This window comes from Lissotriton vulgaris, chromosome 6 (genome assembly GCF_964263255.1).
Source record: "Lissotriton vulgaris chromosome 6, aLisVul1.2, whole genome shotgun sequence".
Taxonomy (NCBI): Eukaryota; Metazoa; Chordata; class Amphibia; order Caudata; family Salamandridae; genus Lissotriton; species Lissotriton vulgaris.
The window spans coordinates 1,059,840,798-1,059,860,018 of NC_141694.1; positions in this window are offsets into that span (position 1 = coordinate 1,059,840,798).

Here is a 19,221-nt window from a genome sequence, read left to right on the forward strand (position 1 = left end):
GCTCCTTAAACCAGACAAGCCTGTCGACCGCCGGGATTCCTACGCCCCCTTTCCCTTATAAATATCAACAATAAAAGCTTTGCCAAATTGATCGCTTTTCGTCTCCTTTTACTAATGCCCACAATTGCCCTCCTTGACCAATCTGGTTTCATTCCTGGTAGGGCTACCTCCCACAGCCTCCGTACTATTTTTTCCGTCTTACATTAAATTAATCCTAAGCTTCCAGCCGTGGCTGACCTGCTTGACGCCACAAAGGCGTTTGACAAGCTGGAGTGGTCCTTCCTTTTTTAAGTTCTGCCGTGTATGGGATTCAGTGCCCACTGTTTGCATAATATTAGACTACTTTATACCAGTACCACGGCCCGTCTTCGTATTAATGGTCAGGTGTCCGACCCCATCAACATTACCAGAAGACCCCGTCAGGGGTGCCCGTTATCGCCCATGCTTTTTGCCATCGTGATGGAGCCCCTGGTCGCTAGGTTAGGGCAGCATCATACTCATAGGGGCCTTGGCTTTTCATCCTGCTCCCTCCGAGTATCCATGTACACGGACGATATCACTCTATATGTCCGCCACCCCCAAGAAAACCTCAGTCCTTTGGTGCGGGAGGTTATTCGATTTGGCGGGCTCTCGGGCATCCAGGTAAACTGGAGTAAGTCCGTTCTTTTCCCACTAACGGATGCTGCCCTCCCCTTCGTGCCTGACATCCCGTTTGAGTGGGCGTCCGGGCCTACACGCTACTTGGGCATCTGACTGAGTAGGGACTTGGATGACCTCTGGAGGTTGAACTTTGGGCGCGCGGTGGACTGGCTCGAATCCAAGATCCCTCTGTGGAGCCGCCTGCCGTTGTCCCTGGCCGGCCGCATCTCTATTGCCAAGATGGTGGTCCTCCCTAAATTCCTTTACCTCTTTTCAAATATACCTATTCCCCTAACTTCTCATGTCTTCAGTAGGCTGCGCTCTCTGGTCATCTTGCTGGTGTGGGCGGGACGGCAACCCAGGGTAGCTTATGATATCCTAACTTTGCCCATGTCGGTTGGCCGTCTGGGTGCGCCTGACCTTCGGCTCTACGCTCTATGCGCTGAGGCGAACTTCTTGCATTTTTGGCTCCACCCCTCCCCCTATCAGCCCCACGTTGCGGTGGAGTCTGACGTCGCCTCCCCCTGGCCACTAACTACTGCGCTGTTCGCTCCTACGGTGCGCCCCCGGATGGAGGTCGATACGGTCGAGACGTTGCGCTGGGCATGGTCCTCCTTGCGCCGGCTTTCTGGTCTTTCTTTTCTCTCCACCAATGCTATGCCAATTATGGACCACCCGGACTTCCCGTCCCTCCAGTCTTCTAGCATGTCTCGTCATGCGGCGCGGCTGGGCCTGAGGACTTTAGCTGATCTCTACCCGGAGAATTCGTTCTACTCGCTTCCAGAGTCTCCATCGTTGCAGGACACCCTCTTATTCTATCAGTTGCGGGCTACTTGCCAGAAACTGCATCCCACCTTCCCACAACTCCCCCCCTACTTACCCGGCCCTGGATTTCGTATATACTTCCACGTCGCCACATAAGTTGGTCACTAAACTATACGCTTTTGCCCTGTCTTCCTCCCCCACCTCCTCGACTCGGGCGCGTGAATCATGGGATGCAGACCTTGGTGTTGATATTTCGGAGGCCGACTGGCTTTATTGTTGCAGTCAAACCAAAAAGCTCTCACCGAATTAACGTCTCCGCTTGATTCATTTCAAGTTCTTGCACAGGTTTTACCGCACTCCTGTGCATCTCCATCGGCTTGGGCTTATCCCTGTGGGCTCGTGTAGGCGGTGTGCCACCCCTACTTTGCTCACTTGGCATGGCTTTGTCCTAGGGTTCAGGAGTTCAGGCTGGCGGTTTGCTCCACTATCTCTGACATCACCGACGAGGCGGTGCGCCCTGATCCTCTCCTGTGTCTCCTCGGCTTTGTTAAATTTTGCTCTGATGCCTCTCGCCATCTAATTGTGATGCTTTTGGTGCTGGCCAGGCGTAGGGTGGCCATGTGTTGGGGTCGGCGGCCCGCTCCTGAGGTTGCGAGTTGGCTGGAGGACGCCGCTCGCTGTCAGGCGCTTTTATCTGAGTTTTGGGATTTGATGCCCGCCAGATCTCGCCCTCTCGACATCTGGGCCCCCTTGGTTGCCTATCTCCTTTCCCGCTCACTCCAGCGGCGCTGCCTCTCCCGCACTCTCCGCCGGCCCCACGTCCGCGGCAGTCACTGATGTTGGTCAGTGACTATTCTCCTGACCTTCTCCCCCCGGCGCCTCTGCTATCTCCTGCACCTCTCCGTTGTAATCTTTCCATGTGTGTTCCTTGGGGGGGGGGGGGTGTTGACTCCTGGTTCATATTGCCCAGATTATGTCCCTCCCGCCTTGCTGTCTTATTGGCCTTCTATCGCCCATCCCTTCTCTCCCGCTTCCTCCCCGGTGACGCTGCGTCTCCGGCGCTCACTGACAGCCTTTGGTCCACGGCGGCCACCGGTGCTGGCCAGTGCCGGGCCCCTAACTGTGTTTCCCATCAACACTCCTGCGATCCTCTGTCCCTCTTGGTTATTGTTCTTCTTTGCGCGCCCTCTGGGGTGGACGTGACCCCATGGTTTTTCTGGTGCTGCTATTTTATCTTTCCTGGTTCCTCCTGCCGCCATAAAGCTCATCATTGTAACGCTATGCCTGTCTTGGACTGGACCTTAACGCTGTGTATTGTGACTTTGCACTAACTTTTTCTTTGTGTCTCATGTTTTCTGTTTTGCAACATAATTTTATAAATAAAATTTAAAAAAACAAAAAAAAAAACGTACGCTTGATGACCATGGATTGTTTGATGTTTTGGTTTTCCTCATTTGTATGTATTCCTCTAGAACTGTCCCCTGATGAAGGACTCGTTGCCCGAAATGCATCGGGAGGAATGGAGAAAAAGGAAAGAGGATTGTGTCTAAACAATGTTATGGATGCATATTATTGCTGATACCAAGCAATGAATAAAAATAGATTCCAATAAGAAAGAAAATGATTAAACGTTGTCTATTTGTTGAAAAACATTTTTGCGTTTCATTTTGGTTCAACATTGAACTATTAATCGACCCCTTATCATGGGGATTTTGTAGTGCCAAGGGGGACGGACCATATCAAGGTACGCTACTTTCAGGTTGTGGCAGAATGCCCATCACATCACCCATTGCCCTCCCCTTTCGCGCTAACCATAGCGTGAAAGGGGGCCTTATTCACAAGGCAGCATTAAGTCACGTCAAGTGGCCTAACGCTGGCCTGTAAATAGGGTGCAGCCTGTATCGCCACAGGAACGTTGAAAAAAGTGACTCTCCTGTGGCGATAGGGGCTTGTAAATAGGCCCCACAGTTTCCTGACTCAACTTCTCGAGCAAATCGCATGTGGCGTATAAAATTTAGTATGCACATTTTCCTTAAATACTGTCCGATCTTCTCTATAGGGGGTCGGACTCAATGCTTTTGGGTGAGAAGCAAAGTCAGATTCACTCTTCTCCTAAGAAGTCCATGTATTGCTGCAAGAAGCAGTTTGTTAGACATTTTGCTTCAATTTGGCTTTGTGAAACACTGGGGCATATTTACAAGGGGATATCGCCACAAGAAGGTCACTTTTAGCAATGTTCTGGTGACGAGATGCCCTTCTCCATATATACAAAGCGGCGTTAAGCAACTTTTTGTGGCTTAACGCTGCTTTGTAAATAATGCCCATTTAAACGCATCACTTAGCGTGAAAGGGGTGTGCAATGAGTGTTGCTGTGGGCGTTCTACCACAACACCCATTGCATTTAACGCTGCCACAAATTTACAAGGAGGTGTAAATCTGAGGCAGCGCCAAAAACTAATGCCATGCAAGTGCAGGCACTAGAATGGCGATACATTTCTTCGTTGTTGCTTTTTCTATGTGTGCTGCATTCTGCAGCACACATAGAAAGTGTAAAATGCCATTTATGATTGTTAATGTGCAGGGAGGTGTCCCTTCCCGCACATAAACAATCATTAAATAATGACAATTTGCTACTTCTATGTGTACTGCATGCAGCACTAATAGAAGTTACAAATCACCATTAGTGATTGTTTATGTGCAGGAAGGGACACCTTCCTGCACATAAACAATAAACCCCTGTAACGCAGACACCCTTACGCTATGGTGCAAGGGTGCCTTTGATGGCGCTAGGCAGCTAAATTTGTGGCAGCGCTAGGGTAAACATGGGAGCGCCGTATTCTTGTAATTATGGTGCATCCCTGCGTTTTGAAAATGTCGGAGCGCTGCAAAACTAAATTTGGCGCTGCTCGCGATCCGACATTTTCTCGTACATATGCCGCTCAGTTTTTCTGGGAGTAGAAGATAGTTCTGGTGCAACACCATCACAGTCACATTCCCTTTGAAACTGTGCAGCAGAACTCTATCTCATAGGCAGAGAGATACTGGTCCCAGACGAGTATCCTTTTAGCCTTTTTTTGTTCATCGTTCTTCGCTGCTGCTTGAGAGGAGAGTTCGTAGTCCCTCTCCACTTTGTGCTTTCGGATGTTTACGAACCACAGGTATGTCTCAGTAACACCGCCAATATCAGTGACACCAAAGCACATGTTCACAAGAAATCTGATGTTTTTTTTCCCACATATCACTTAGTGCGCAGGAAACAAAATACAGCTATGAGCATGCACTAGGGTGACCATATGTAGCTCAAGTTCTATCTCTGATGTTGGGAGATGGGGCCCCGCATTTCTAGCAGAGTTCTATTGAAGTATTCTGTTGGAGTTTCACCCTGTGAATAAGTACTGGTGATTACATTTGCGTTTACTATTCGCAGGACTGGCTTTTCTTTGCATGAGTTGCTGTAAATGTCTCTGTATTGTAGTGGCAGTAGTAATGATAGATGGCCATATTGCTGGAAAAACATCTGGCAGAGCACCCGCATCCCTACATTGGTGCAGTCCCAGGTGTCTAAGCTGGCTCATCCACACTCCTGCAGTGGTGAGAGTGAGCATGATGGTCCCCTTCCATGAGGCAAGGACAATCTGTATGCTTGACATCTCCACCGTGATGTGCCGTGGTGGCTGGAGCTGCAGGTGACACAATGTCCCCCTTGTACCATGGCTGTGTAAAGAAATGAAGGGGGAGAATGGCATCTTCAAGAGAGCTGAGACAGTGGTGGTCAAATGAGCCCTGGTGCTACCATGGCCTGTGGCTCAGACACCCTGGGGCATATTTACTAAAAGCTCATGCAGTGCAGGGTAGCAAGCAAAGTTGATGTGCTGCAATGCATGAGTAGGTGAGAGAGGTAGAGAGCCGAAGCGCAGTATATATCTATACCTGCACTGGTGTACTCGGGGCTGCCTAGAGCCACCAAAGGCACCCTTGCACCATGCTGCAAAGGTCTCAGCGTTACAGGCAGGATTATTTTTGTGCAGCAAGGGGCATCTTCCTGAACAAAATCAGTTCCAACAGGCTATTTCCTCTTCCTGTGTGTGATGCAGAATGCATCAACCATAGAAAAAAGAAGTAATGAGGAGAAATAAACATATTTATTCTTGTTACACAACTCAGCGGTAGTTGCACCATTTTAGCACAATCTGGATTTACTACCTTGAGTAAATGTGGAATTGCGTCAAATTCCGTGAGTGGATGCATGGCAACACCCATGCTCCACCCACAGAATGCCTACCTCAACAAAATGTAACACAACACATTGCAAGCTGCTGCATTATGGTATATTTCTTTACAAGGTGACGCAAGGCGGCACCTTTAGATCTTTACACTGCTTTGTAAATCCTGACTAAAGTCCTTAATAAATCTGGGGCCCATAACTAAGGGGAAATAACCCTGGATATTTAATAATTTTAGAATATTTAGGGGGAGATTTACAATTTTTTCACGTAGAGCACTGCAGCAACCGCAAATTCTGCACTGCGTGAAAAGGAGAGAGGAGGAAAGCACCCAATTTACTCAAATAAGGCACTCTAATCCCCTGTCCCTTGCTCTGCCGCTGAAGTCAGCTGCTGTGCGCCACACAGACACCTTTGCACCATGGTGTAAGTGTGTCTCCATGAGTCTAGCATAGGTTTTGTAGTGGAAGGGAACCCTTCCAGTACAAAATACCATGCTTAGACTAACTTGAAGCCTTTTCCCACTTTGTAAGTGTGCTGTACAGTGCAGAACACATGCAAAGTCTGAAAAGGAAGGAGAAATGAATATTATTTCTCTTTCCTTGCACCTACTTTAAAAGGGTTCAGTTTTCTCATTCTAAACCCTGTTTACTGTTTACTTAGTTTAGTAAATTGGGTTTAGCGTGAGAAACCTTGGGTGGTTGCATGGGAATGCCCATGCTTTACCCATGGTATGCCCCCTTGGCGCTAAGTAATGCAAAGCAACAATTACATTCCCATTATTTCCAGCACTAAACAAGTTTATCACTGGAAAGTAAATCGGGAAAAACAGATTTTGCGCCGATTTGCGTCACTTTTCTGACACAAAAACGGCGGAAACTCTTAGTAAAACTCCTCCTTAGTATCTGTTGTAGGAATTATGCTAGCCATAAAAGAGAATATCTGTAGCTGCCTACAAATTGTCTTGCTGAGAAACATATGTCTAAGACAATTGGTGTCTGAAGTAGGTAAGAGTGAAGAGGGTTGCTTTATTCCTGAATGTGTTCCTGCTGCATTAGCGGTGCATGTGGTGAGCTTGTGCCTGGGTGTAAGTATCTGCATGCGTGTGTGAATACATGTCTGTATATAAACCTTTCACGTGCAATTCTCGCTACAGCACATGGTTAAATTAACACTTGCTTTCCTTAATGAAAGGGTTGGCGACAGGGCCGCCTTTAGCACTGATGGCGCCAGGTGCGACAATCATTTTTGGCGCCCCCACACCTCATGATCTCCTCCTCAGATTCTCTCACTACCACTGGGCAAAGGTGCCCCTCAACTCCCCAATCATAAGTCATTGCTAAACACAGCCCTTCCTCCACAGGGCAGCGCCCAGTGCGGCCGCACCAGTCTCTCCCCTAAAGCCAGTCCTGATTGGCGATAATATAGTCCTTTCTTACTGCTATAATAAAGGACACAGACAAAACAAAGTTTTCAGGTCCAAAGGTTCAACGTGAATCAAGCACTTAGAAAACTAGCAGTGCCGGCTGTAGTGCTGGTGGCACCCAGTGCGACAATCTGTTTTTTGGCACCCCTGCCCCAGTGATCTCCTTCTCCATGGATTCCCTAACTAAAACCGACCAACAGTGCACAACATCTCTCCATAGCCCCTTCTTCACATGCATTACATTTCTTTTATAGCGTTACTAACACCAGTTTAGGACGTCAGGGCACTTTACATCACACACACATTATACAGAGCCAATGAATCATACGGTTGTAAATCAGTATATAGGAAATGTTACATAAAACAATAAGGATTGCAAGGCGCAGGAGTTGCGCGTCATCCATACCAATAGGCAGTATATTTTTTAACAGTGTTTGGTCTTCAAAAGCACTAACCCCAGATTTAAAATGTACAACAGTGGTTGGGGTTGGCTTTACTGATAAGAATCTATTTTTACCAACTTAAAAGTTTTTATCAACATTAGGATAATGAAAGACTGGGGAAAAACATAAGGTTTCAACCCTATGCCTTGCAGTTTGCGTGCAGTTCTTCGATGAAAGTTCATAGGCACTATGCTATACTGGGATTGTAACTTATGAACTGCAAGTAACAAAAGGATCTATGTGACAAAAGCAGTAACCCACTGTGCTATCCACCAGGAGCGGCTGCTCCTAGGAAGCAGCAGTGGGGCCAGGGAGTGAGGAAGAGGAGGTTTACAATTTTTTTAAACACTTACCTGCCGGACCGGTCTCTCCTCCCTCCTCTTCTTGGCTTCATTGTGTAGAGGAAGCAGGAAGCACCAGGCTCCTAGGCTTCCCTGACCAATCACAAAGCTGCGATGCAGCATTGTGGTTGGTCTGTGCGCCGAACCACAATGCTCAGCCAGGGAATGGGCGACTGGGCACGTTTGCATGGGGAGCTTGCATAGTGGCCATGAATGTTTGGCCGGCCCCAGAGGGCCAGTCAAAAATGTATGCATACATAGTGCCCACCACTCCTCCCCTTGCTCTGGGTGAAGAGCAGGTCTGCCCCGCCCCGCCCCACTCACCGACACGCCGCAGCATGAACAATAAAATGATAATAACATAGGGGCATATTACCAAGCAATAGCGATAATTATCGCTATTGCTTGGTTAGAGACAAAAATTTACTGCTGAGCTGCGGTGATTTTTATCGCAAATAAACCTTGGTATTACCAAGGTTTATGGCAAATGCGATAAAAATCGCCGCAATGCACTAATATCGCTGAAAAGTCAGCGATTTTCATGCATTACCGAGCTAATGCTCTTAGCCATGTTATGCACCTCCCATTGGATAACATGGCTAAGAACTGCTCAGGGCAGGTGTTAGCTTTTGGAGATATTCGCGCTTAGCGCAAATATCTCCAAAAGTTGGTAATAGGAGATAGCGATGTTAGCAACTGTTTTCAGTCGCTAACATCTTGGCACGCCCACTTTGCATGTCATTAGTGATAAATATCACTGACATGCAAAGTGGGGCCCAAGATGGTCGCTATCTCCTACTAGTTGTCGCTAACTGGTGTTAGCGACAGCTAGGTGATAGGGAGATAATTTTATCTCCGCTTTCTTGGCTTTTAAAGCCAAAAAAGCGGAGATAAACCCCCTTGATAATATGCCCCATAGTTATTATCATTTTATTTTTCCTTTTTTTCCACTGCATAAAGCAGTGGGGCGATGCTCCTCCGCCCTTAGGAGGAGCCGCCACGGCTTGTCCACGGAAAATACAATTCTGTGATCTTCACGGTACACCTTCGTTGCTGCAGGCATATTAACCTTCTGTGCATGATGAGTAAAAACTGCCACGAGAGAAACATCGATTTCAGGAGCATTAATCACCAGAGGTAGACTGTGAGACATACAAGGAACTCTGCAGTGGGGGGGTTTCAAACCCATAACTTATTTCTAAACACTGTGCCCCTGAGTCTTGGCCAATTCTATTAATGAATCTCAATGTTTTTTTCTTTTGTCTCTTGCCGTTGTTAACCATAGTTCAGAAAGCTGCAGCGTTTTATTTTTCTTGAGGCACACTAGGTCAACCTTTTTCAATATTTAATTATTGCTCACTGCCTTATACGAACACTGACAGTTGTTTTCTCTTCCATTCGGGTTCTTTATTTATTTATGTAGAATTAGTTCCCCATGAAAAGGTCCACACTAATGCCACAGGCTGTGTTAATTTTTTTGACAGCAGACGCATGAAGCAAGTCCTGCTGCAGAAAAAGGAATAAGGAAACTAGACAGGCTTTGCTAAGACAGGAACAGTTCTGAGATTAGCTACAAGCAAACATCAGTCTTTGGCTTTGCCTTTGAAAATGCTTGTTTTGTAATGGTTTTTGCAAAACGTTATTGTTGGTGGATCTGTTTGACCTTTACCAATATAATAAACAATGCCTACAAACAAAAATATTTTTGTTCTCAGAAGGCAGACATTGGTGCGTCACTTTTTGTGATGCACCGCTGGTACAACCTCCTGCCCCATATTTACAAGGACACGTAAAGCCACCCTGCGTGGCTTTTCCTGTCCTTGTAAATATGGCCCCTTCTCACGCAACACTCTAAGTAAAAAGGGCGTGACATAGGTGTTGCTGTGGGTGTTCCCACGCAATACCCATGTATTCAGCAGCATTTTCAGATATACGAGATTTCGTAAACCTGTAAATGTGTCAGAATGCTATGCCACCCCAGGGGTGGCGTATCGAGGCGCAACGAGGAGAAATGTTTACATTTCTCCTCGTTTTTCCTCTTTCTTGAGGTGCTGCATTCTGCAGCACACATAGGAAGAGGAAATCACTTCTTTTTTTACATTTTTATTTGTACCCCTTCCTGCACAGAAACAATCTCCTTGCAATGGAGGCAGCCTTGCACCATGGCGCAAGGGTGCCTGCGTGGCACATGGCAGCCGATAGTGCGCCCGGCATAGGGGAATGCACAGGGATGCGTCATATTGTTTTAAATATGACATATCCATTGTTTTGAAAGTGCTGCAGTGTGGCGTAGCGCCGCTGTACTTTCTTGTAAATAAGTGTCGCAGTCATTCTCAGGAGGCCGCTGCAGCCTGCACCGCCCATTGCGCTGCCAGTGCCAGTACCAACACAGCGACTAACCATCACACTCCCACAAGTGTGAGAATTCAGACTATTCCATGCAACCCAGAGCTTTTCTGATGGGCTGGATGATATGTATTTTATTTTTGATGAATATAGAATTATTAAGCACATTGTTAGCTCACTTCAAAAAATATACAAGCAGCTCAACCATGAAGTGGACTCTAATAAGTGCCAGTGTTGAGAATTAAGTGCCGGTACCAAGCTCAAAATAGGCAGTGGAACTACTTTGTGTGAAGATGTGCTCCTTGTGAAAAGGCAGGATACAGTCACTCACTGTGAAGTCAGCCATTGGCTGAAGCGGGCTGACTCACTTCCCATACTGTCTGCTGTAGTGGGTGGGAGGGAACTGTGAGTGACACAGCAACAAGCCAATGGTTGAAGGCTGAAGCTCCTTTAAGTGTATTATGCATAGAATGTTAGTAAAATCAAAAGGTCTTGCCTGATATCAGACCTAAAAAGAAAAACTGTTGCTACATTTGGTGAAATAGGCTCCTTAATTTGCGTTAAATACCTTTGCTCAAAAGTGCCCGGTAGACTGGGAAATTACTGCACATACATGGATGGAAAAAAAGGGTGGGCATACATGTGATTCATTGCCCATTGGTCCGAATGGAATACATTCAAGGGGCAGTCCAGAGTTAAGGAAACAACAGAATTCTCTTTATCTTAGTCCTTCATCACTAACAATCACCAGCAATAGTCATTCCAGAATATTCCTTTGTTTGATGATGTCTGCTTGGGTTTCTAGCCCTATTGTGACGTCTTTCACAGGATGGCCCATCGCTTAATCAGACGTTTCAGACAAGTAAAAGTAAGCATTTGATTTACCGCAAATAGGTTATCTCATCTTCTTTCATACTATGTAACATACATTTGTTATCCTGTTATCAACCCTCATAAGCAATCGTTTGTCTTAACAAAATCCAATTGTTGGCCTCTATTTGTTATAAAAGTCACCAGATAAATCCCTGTAAATGAGTATTGATACTAATTCAGTTTGCAAGGCCATAACAGTACAGTATGTTCAACTTCAAGGATAACAGTGATAAGCTTGGGAAAAAGATCTCCGACAAAGAGCCCCTCATACGGTGCCCGACGAGGAGCAAGCCCTATGATGAAGCATGACACCCAAATGGGTGTGTGAGGGCCCCACTTCCAAAATTGGAAGACAGCCACACTCCACTACTGAGTAAGGGTGTTGACCAACCAAGCCTCCTTCTCTTCTTTCCCCACCCTAAAAGAACTGCATACTCCTTCGGTGCTAACAGTCATAAGCTGAATGCTAAAACAATATATATCCTGATTATTCAACACACTTCTTTTCAAAATACAAACAGTACACCACACTTCTTCGTTTAACTATTCAGGCAAATTATCTTCTGTGAGAAGTGAAAACAACTCATCCAATTCTGTCCCTTGCTTCGCTAGCAGCATCTTAAATTCAACATACTCATCAGGTGTCTGAAACACAATACCATCCGGCATACAATAGATAGTGCAGTTCAACTTGCATAAGATACTGGACTCGAGTCACATACTACAAACCGATGCATGTCTTTGAAGTTTCCAATTTGAACTTTTATTCGATTTGGGAATGGTGTTCTATTATGCTTATTTGAGACTCCTACAACTTGGATAGTTTCTCCCCAGAGGGGTAGGTTGGGAATTTCTGCTGCTCTCACAGTACAATGGGTAGCACCAGTGTCCGCTAGGAATGTAATATCATTACCTTCCACCTATCCGTCAACAAATGAACCTGACTGATCCACTGCCAAGGATGCGCCAAGTACGCATTCTTCCTCCCCCCTCAGTCACCGTCATTGAGATGAGTCTGAATCAATCTCATTGCACTGCAATCAATATTGCGGAACCATTTGCACAGTATGATTCATGCCAATTTGATCACATCCGTGAAATCCAGTGTTTGCACTGTATACCTCTGCACTTCAGCATTCACATTATTTGGCATGGGAGCTTGTGGCACATGTAACTATGGAGTAACTATCTGCTGCTGCTGCTGTTGATTTACACCCACCTCATTCTGCATCTGTGGAATTAAATTTTGATTTTCCCCATTATTCTTTTTAGCCGATCTACATTTGTTCTTCTAATGTCCATGCTTTCCGCACACATGACAAGCACATTTCTTCATAGCTTCTTCTCAGCTCATTTTACCTCTACCTCCACTGGGTACCTGACCATTCTGATTCTGGCTATTCATCTGGTAACCTATTTGAGTGTTATTGTTTGTTTTTTGTTGCTCTGCTACCTTCACTTGCGCCCGCATCATTTTCTCTTTCAACCTTTTATGTTTGGTATCAATCTCGTCACTACAATACTTTGCATACATTAGGATTTCATCAACTGTTTTACTCTGCCAACAAATAAAATGCTGCTGTATCACATTGCTAATCTCTGGTCTTAGTCCAAACACAAAACAGTACACAAAATGATTGAATACCTGCAACAACCTTTCAAAATAGTCATGTACTGATTACTTTGGTTCTTGGGTCGTCCTGTCAATCTTAACCCTATTGGTTTCCTATGGGGAAATGTTTCCTTTCAAATAAGTGATCACCTGATTATACTTTTTCAGTACTTATTCTGATTGTGCACCTGTTTCAGGGTCTCTAGGATATTCTCCTTTGGCCAATCGAGAGTGATCTTACATTCTGTCCATAAATCAGCAGGAACGACAATCTCAAACAATCCATCTAGATCTTTTAACAAAACCTTTGAAACCTTCACAAACCTCTCTACCTGTTTGTACCAATCAACAGGTTTTTCTCTTAATCTGGGAAAATCATTAGTGAAAGACAATATATTCTGTCTGGTCCAAGGTACATGAACATATCCACCACCTGGAACCTCTCTCATCGGACACGCCCTTTCAACTTGCTCTGTCTCTTTCAGCGGAAACATAGGCGCTCCTTTACTAGCTGCTTCTTCCTTCTTTTTCGTCCATCTATTTTTCCATTGATCTACATCTCCCCATTTCTTCAAAATATTTATCAACTCTTTGTTCTGTAGTCTTTTTCCACACGCATTCAAACTCTCTAAATCCTTGTCAGTAAAGGCCAATCTGTACGACTTCTCTAACACCTTTGACTTTTCTACGTCTATTCCATACTCACTAGCAGCTTCGGATATTTTCTCATGAAGGTTCATTGCTCTCCAAGTAATTCTTTTACACAAGAACAGCAGTTCTTCATCTCGGTAAGTCCCTAATCTGTCTGGGCTTATCATACCGATAATCATTTCTTCCAAATCTACTTTTAATTGACTCACATTTATACTCTGTGGTTGAGGTTTCAGCTTTGTCATTTACTTTATCCAATTATTTAATTCCTCTGATGAAGGACCTGCTGAACTCCCTGCTATCGGAGTGACACTCAGCCCTATTCTCCTTGGGTCTATTTGTATACTTCTTTTAGGGGTTTCTGTTATTAACTCACTACCCGGAAGATCCTAAAATGTAATATTCAGATCAGCCTGTCCATTCTCATTTGTTACTGTCACCATTTCACCCGTGACATTACCTTTCAGAACTGCCAACGTATGTACTTTTGATAGATTCAGCTTTTCTCCTTACAATGGGACTACGAGACCAATTGTTACCGGTACCGTCAATGCTTCTGCATTCAGACTAAGCCTGGGCAAAGCACTATGCTATGCTCGCGTACTTTGTGAAGTTTGCGCTACTTTGCACTACGTGAATTGCGCGTAGCACAGTGCAAACACGCAGAGTGTAGCCTAGTGAAGCGGTCATTTTTTGCTTGCTCGCAGTCCTCAACGTCAAGTTTGCGACCACGAGCAAGCAAAATGACATCCCGGCGAGACTTTTTCCTCGTTCGCGATCAGTAACATCAAGTTGCCGATCACAAGCATGGAAAATAAACCTCCCGGCAAGCTTCTCAATGCGGGAAGGTCAGGTTTCTCATTGCGAGGGGTCGCGTATGCTCATGACCGCTCGTGATGAGAAACTACCAGCCTGCGTTGAAAAAGCTGCAGCTCGAGTAGAAATTTACTCAAGTGGCAGAAAACGACAGCTTGCACGGTGCAAGATGCAGTTTGCACTGATTGCACAGTGCGGACAAGCATCTGGTACTGTGCAATCAGTGCTAACAGTATTTTGCACAGTGCACTACGCAGTCAATGCCTCAACTTCCCATTCTTCCAATGCTTCGTACTGTGTAAGTCTGGGATTCGGTTCTAATGAATTCATTTGATTTCTCAAATTATGCAATATTCTTACATTAAATGAACCATGCTGTGGAAAAGCTAGAACACCAGCATATTTTGTATACTCCACCCAATTCTCTAACCAAATACACTTATGGTATCCTCCTCTAACATCATATAAGAAGCAGGCGCTCTTGGAGGTGGAATCGGAATTCCCTCTCTAGTCACAATTATTTTATCTTTGTTAAAGAAATTCTTTATCTTCTTAAGCAACTTCATTTTTCTGACTCCTTACGCTAATGTATCTCAATAAACAGACAAGAAACCTTTCCGTAATTCTACTTATTATATTTGTCAACTCTCGTCTTATACCAGCGTGACTCACACCCACCGTCCAATCACGGCTCTCTACGTTTCTGCTATCTTGATCAATACTAGCGTGGCTCATACCAACTAGCCAATCAGAGCTCAGTAGATGCACACTGCCTGACCAATGCCAGCGCAGCTTTTTCTGACGTCAGTATTACTCCTTCTACTGACCCTCTCTTCACAAAATATTACGGTAATATTTTTCTAAGATTTCTTAATCAAAATTTTGGTCAGTAACAACACAAAACAATGCTACCTTGTCTGCTCCACTAGATAAAGAGATTGTTCTTTCACTTTTTTGAAGATAATTGTGATTCTCATATTACCATGACTAGAGAATCTGGATTTCATTAAAGACACGGAGGCTGACATTATGCATTATTCCTTTAATGCAGTCCAAGCAGCCGCTTACTCACAATATTAAAAGGTTCCAGAATGGAACAATAGCAACACATGAAAGGCATGAGCCATCAACAATCTGCTTCTTTTAAATGTGGAGGAAAATAAGTTCATGAAACTTGAAACATCAAAACGATCTTCTGATGAGCAGGATGAAGGAGAATGAAGGTAAAACCAAAGGCCAGACGACACACAGTTAATGGGCGTTACCTGACAAGAGAAAGAAGTAAATATCTCTTAAAGTAAAAATTAGTGTCAAGCTTATCAAGCTTAAAGAAACAAGAGATTAAACAAGTACTGTTAATAAAAAGTACAGTAATAAACTGTAACAAAAACAGCATTAAATCATTGTAAGACCACCAAGGGGTGGGATGAGAGGGATAATGTCAGCCTCCGTGTCTTTAATGAAATCCAGATTCTCTAGTCATGGTAATATGAGAATCGCAATTTCATTACAAGAACGGAGGCTACATTATGCATGTTGGTAGCTTTGTAAACCAACATCAGACATATGTTTAATAGGCTTGCAATAATCACGTGCAAAGGTGCTAGCATTTGACCAGTCAGCAGCTTTGAGAATGTCGTCCAACTTACCTCCAGACTAGAGAGATTTACTGGCCATAGCACCCCTCTAAGGGAGTGAGCTTGAAAAATGTCTTTAAGTCAATACCTGCTAAACTCATAACAGACTTAACCCATCTAGCAATTGAGGTTGAGGTTATGCCTTTGTGGGGTTTAACAAAGGATATAAGTAATTGGATAAAATCCTGAGGGCGAAGAGCAAACATTCTGAGATCATACTCTCTCCTGTAGTCCACAATGCAAAGTTTTGGACATAAATCAAAACATGGGTAAAATATTGAATCAGACATAATCTTTGTTCTTCTATAAATCTCAATTTTACTCCGAACATGTTATAAGATCTATTTGTAATCTCCACGGCTTTGACATCAGAGACCCTTCTGCATGAGATTAGGCATAGTAGAGTAGCCAGCTTAATGGAAAGGGTTTTTTCTACTGAGGAGAGTATTAACAGGCCAGTTATTGAAAAGATCAAGGATTAGTTTGACATCCCAAAGACTTTCATATTTAGGTTTTGGAGCTCTTCTTAAATGAATGCTTATTATCACTCTACAAACAATGACATTTTAACCTACCATTTTACCATTGACAAGGACATGACTAGTAGAAATAGCGGATCTATAGCAATTGATAGTTCTATAGCTGAGGCCTTTATCAAATTGTTTAACAAGGAAGTTAACTATGTCAACAATCGGTGCTTCGAAGGAATCCAGGTTCCTTTCCAGGCACCAACGTACCCAGATTCTCCATATGTTGTTATATCTGTAGTGAGTGCCTGGGGCCCCAGACTCTCTGAGGAGAGTTGCAGCCGTCGCTGAAAGTCCTGAGATTTCATTGGATCTCCTGACACTCTCCAGGCAAGAAGGGTTAAACTCCTGTTCTGAATTAGGGGGTGAACTCCTCCGTCTACATCTGCAAGAAGATTCTCTAGGGTTGGAATTAATAAGGGGGGGTTGCAAGCTAGTTCTAGAGGGGATGGGGAACCATGCTTGGGATGGCCAAAAGGGAGTTATTAGGACAAGGAAGCACCTATCCTGCCTCACTATCTAAAGAACTCTCTGAATCATGGCAAAGGGAGGGAATGCGTACACCTTTGCTCCTTTCCAAGATTGTAGTAAGGCATTGACTGCTAGAGCACCCGGGTCGGGCATCCAGCTGAAGTTGTTCTCCAGTTGAAAGGTTAGTCTGCTCGCAAATAAGTCTATCTCTAGAGGGCCCCAGATCTTGTTTAGGGTACTGAACACGGAAACATTCAGTTTCCAATTGCTGTGATCTAACAGGAATCTTGAGTTCCAGTCTGCAGAGATGTTCAATTTCCCCGGAAGGTATTCCGCTTTGACGTGTGATCTTGTGTTCCAGACAGAACATCCAAAGTTTCTTTGCTAGATTCGAGAGGTCCGCAGGTTTGGTCCTTCCAGACGATTTATATAGGCTACCGCTGACATGTTGTCCATCTTTAGAATGACTGACCTCCCCTGGAGAGAGTGTTTGAAGCTCATGAGGGCGTAAAGCCCAGCTGTTAGTTCTAAATAATTTATGTGGTGAGATGATTCCTCTTGTGACCAGATACCATCAGTGTTCTGATTAAGAAGGCAAGCTCCCCAGCCATGAAGGCTCGTATCTGATTCTAAAACAAACTCAGGTTTTGAACCAAAAATTGCTTTTCCGTTCCACGTGTCTAGGTTCTCGAGCCACCAGGATATTCCCGATTCGGCTTCTTGATCCAGACAGATCCGATCTCTGTACCAGAGGCCAGATCTTAGGGCTCTCACCTTTACCCTTTGGAGGGCCCGATAGTTGAGGGAACCGGGAAAGATAGCTTGGATATAGGAGGAGAGGAGTCCCAGAAGTCTGGCTAGCTGTCTCAGAGATAAGTTTGCTGTTTTAGGATGTGTCTTATTTCCTTCCTGATTTTGGTAATCTTTTTGGAAGGTAATTAAAGGAGACATTTCAATGTGTCTACTGTGAAACCTAGGAACTCCAGAGATCTGGAATGGGACAGAATTGATTTTTCTTTGTTTATAATGAATCCTAAACTTTCTAGGAGATCCATCACAGTCGTCAGGTCTTTGGCTAGTTGTGAAGGATCTTGAGACATTATAAGAATGTCGTCTAAGTAAACGATTAAACAAATACCCCTTATTCTTAAAGATGAGGCAACAGCTCTAATGACCTTGGTGAAGCACCAAGGGGCAGAGGAGAGTCCGAAGGGGAGAGCTTGAAGTTGGTAAAGGTGATTTTTCCAGACAAATTGAAGAAAGGGTTGGTGGGATTCGGCCATACGAATGGTGAAGTTAGCATCCTTTAGGTCCAGTTTGACTAGCCAGTCTCCCTCTAGAAGTAAATCCTTCAGGAGATGGATGCCCTTCATCTTGAAGTGTCTGTAAACCAAATATTTGTTTAGTTCTCTTAAGTTTATGACAGGTCTCCAGCCTTTGTCTTTCTTTTTTACAAGAAAGAGTGTGCTTATAAATCTTAACGTTTCTAATGGGACCTCTATTATGGTTCCTTTCTGAAGCATGGAGGAGATCTCCTCTTCTATTATTTTTTGTTGCTCTGGAGAGAGAGAGGCATGTCTCTCGGGAAAGAAGTTTGTAAAGGTATGTGAGTCAAATCTATCATGAATTCATTGAAAGTGTTTAAGAACCAAGGATCTTGAGTGATCAAACTCCAATTGTGAAGTAAGTATTTGAGTCTGGGGCGCTAGGTGGCGCATGAGCGGAATGGCCGCGATTCTTTGAGGCTCCCGCTGTCCGGTTATTTATCCTGCATTTATCCTGATCTACGTTCCTATTTACAGGCACAGACTACGGTGTTGGTCCGTCTGAGCCGTTGTGGTGTCCACGGACTGCATCCGGCTGTTGTGGTGTGGCGCTTGGGATGGTTCCTGCTGCCTGCAAAAGGCCTGCGGGGAGACCCCAGCTCTGTTGTGGAGCTCAGTGCGGCGGCAGCAGTTACACAAGTGCCGTGGCCTTCCGGTGCTGAACAGGCCGCATGGTGGAGAGGGCTCGCCCGGACACGAGACAAGTACGGCGGACAACTGCTGCGGCCGGGGACGGCACTGTAGGGCCCCAGAGGATCCCCCCCTATGATATCATCGCATGTTGTGGCTGCCTTTAGCCAAGAAGTAAGGTGGCGGACTGGGGGTGCTCTGGGGCAGTGTCTGCTGAACTAACATGGCGGCGGCCACTGTGGCGATAGTGGTGTGCACTGCTGACTGATCCGGCGCTGGAAGTGCCGAGGAGCCATTTCCTGGCAGATATGACCCCGGTATTGGGCGCATCACAACTGATTGTGAGTGCTTGTCCGCTCGAGATGGGGCGGCTCTGAATGACGGTCAATGCGGGTTGAAGTGTGCTACTCCGCTTGAATTCATGGGAGGTTAGATGCAGGCCTCAGGTCCCTGGGAGCTTTACAAAATGGCGGCTGTCTTGGCGGTTGATTAAACT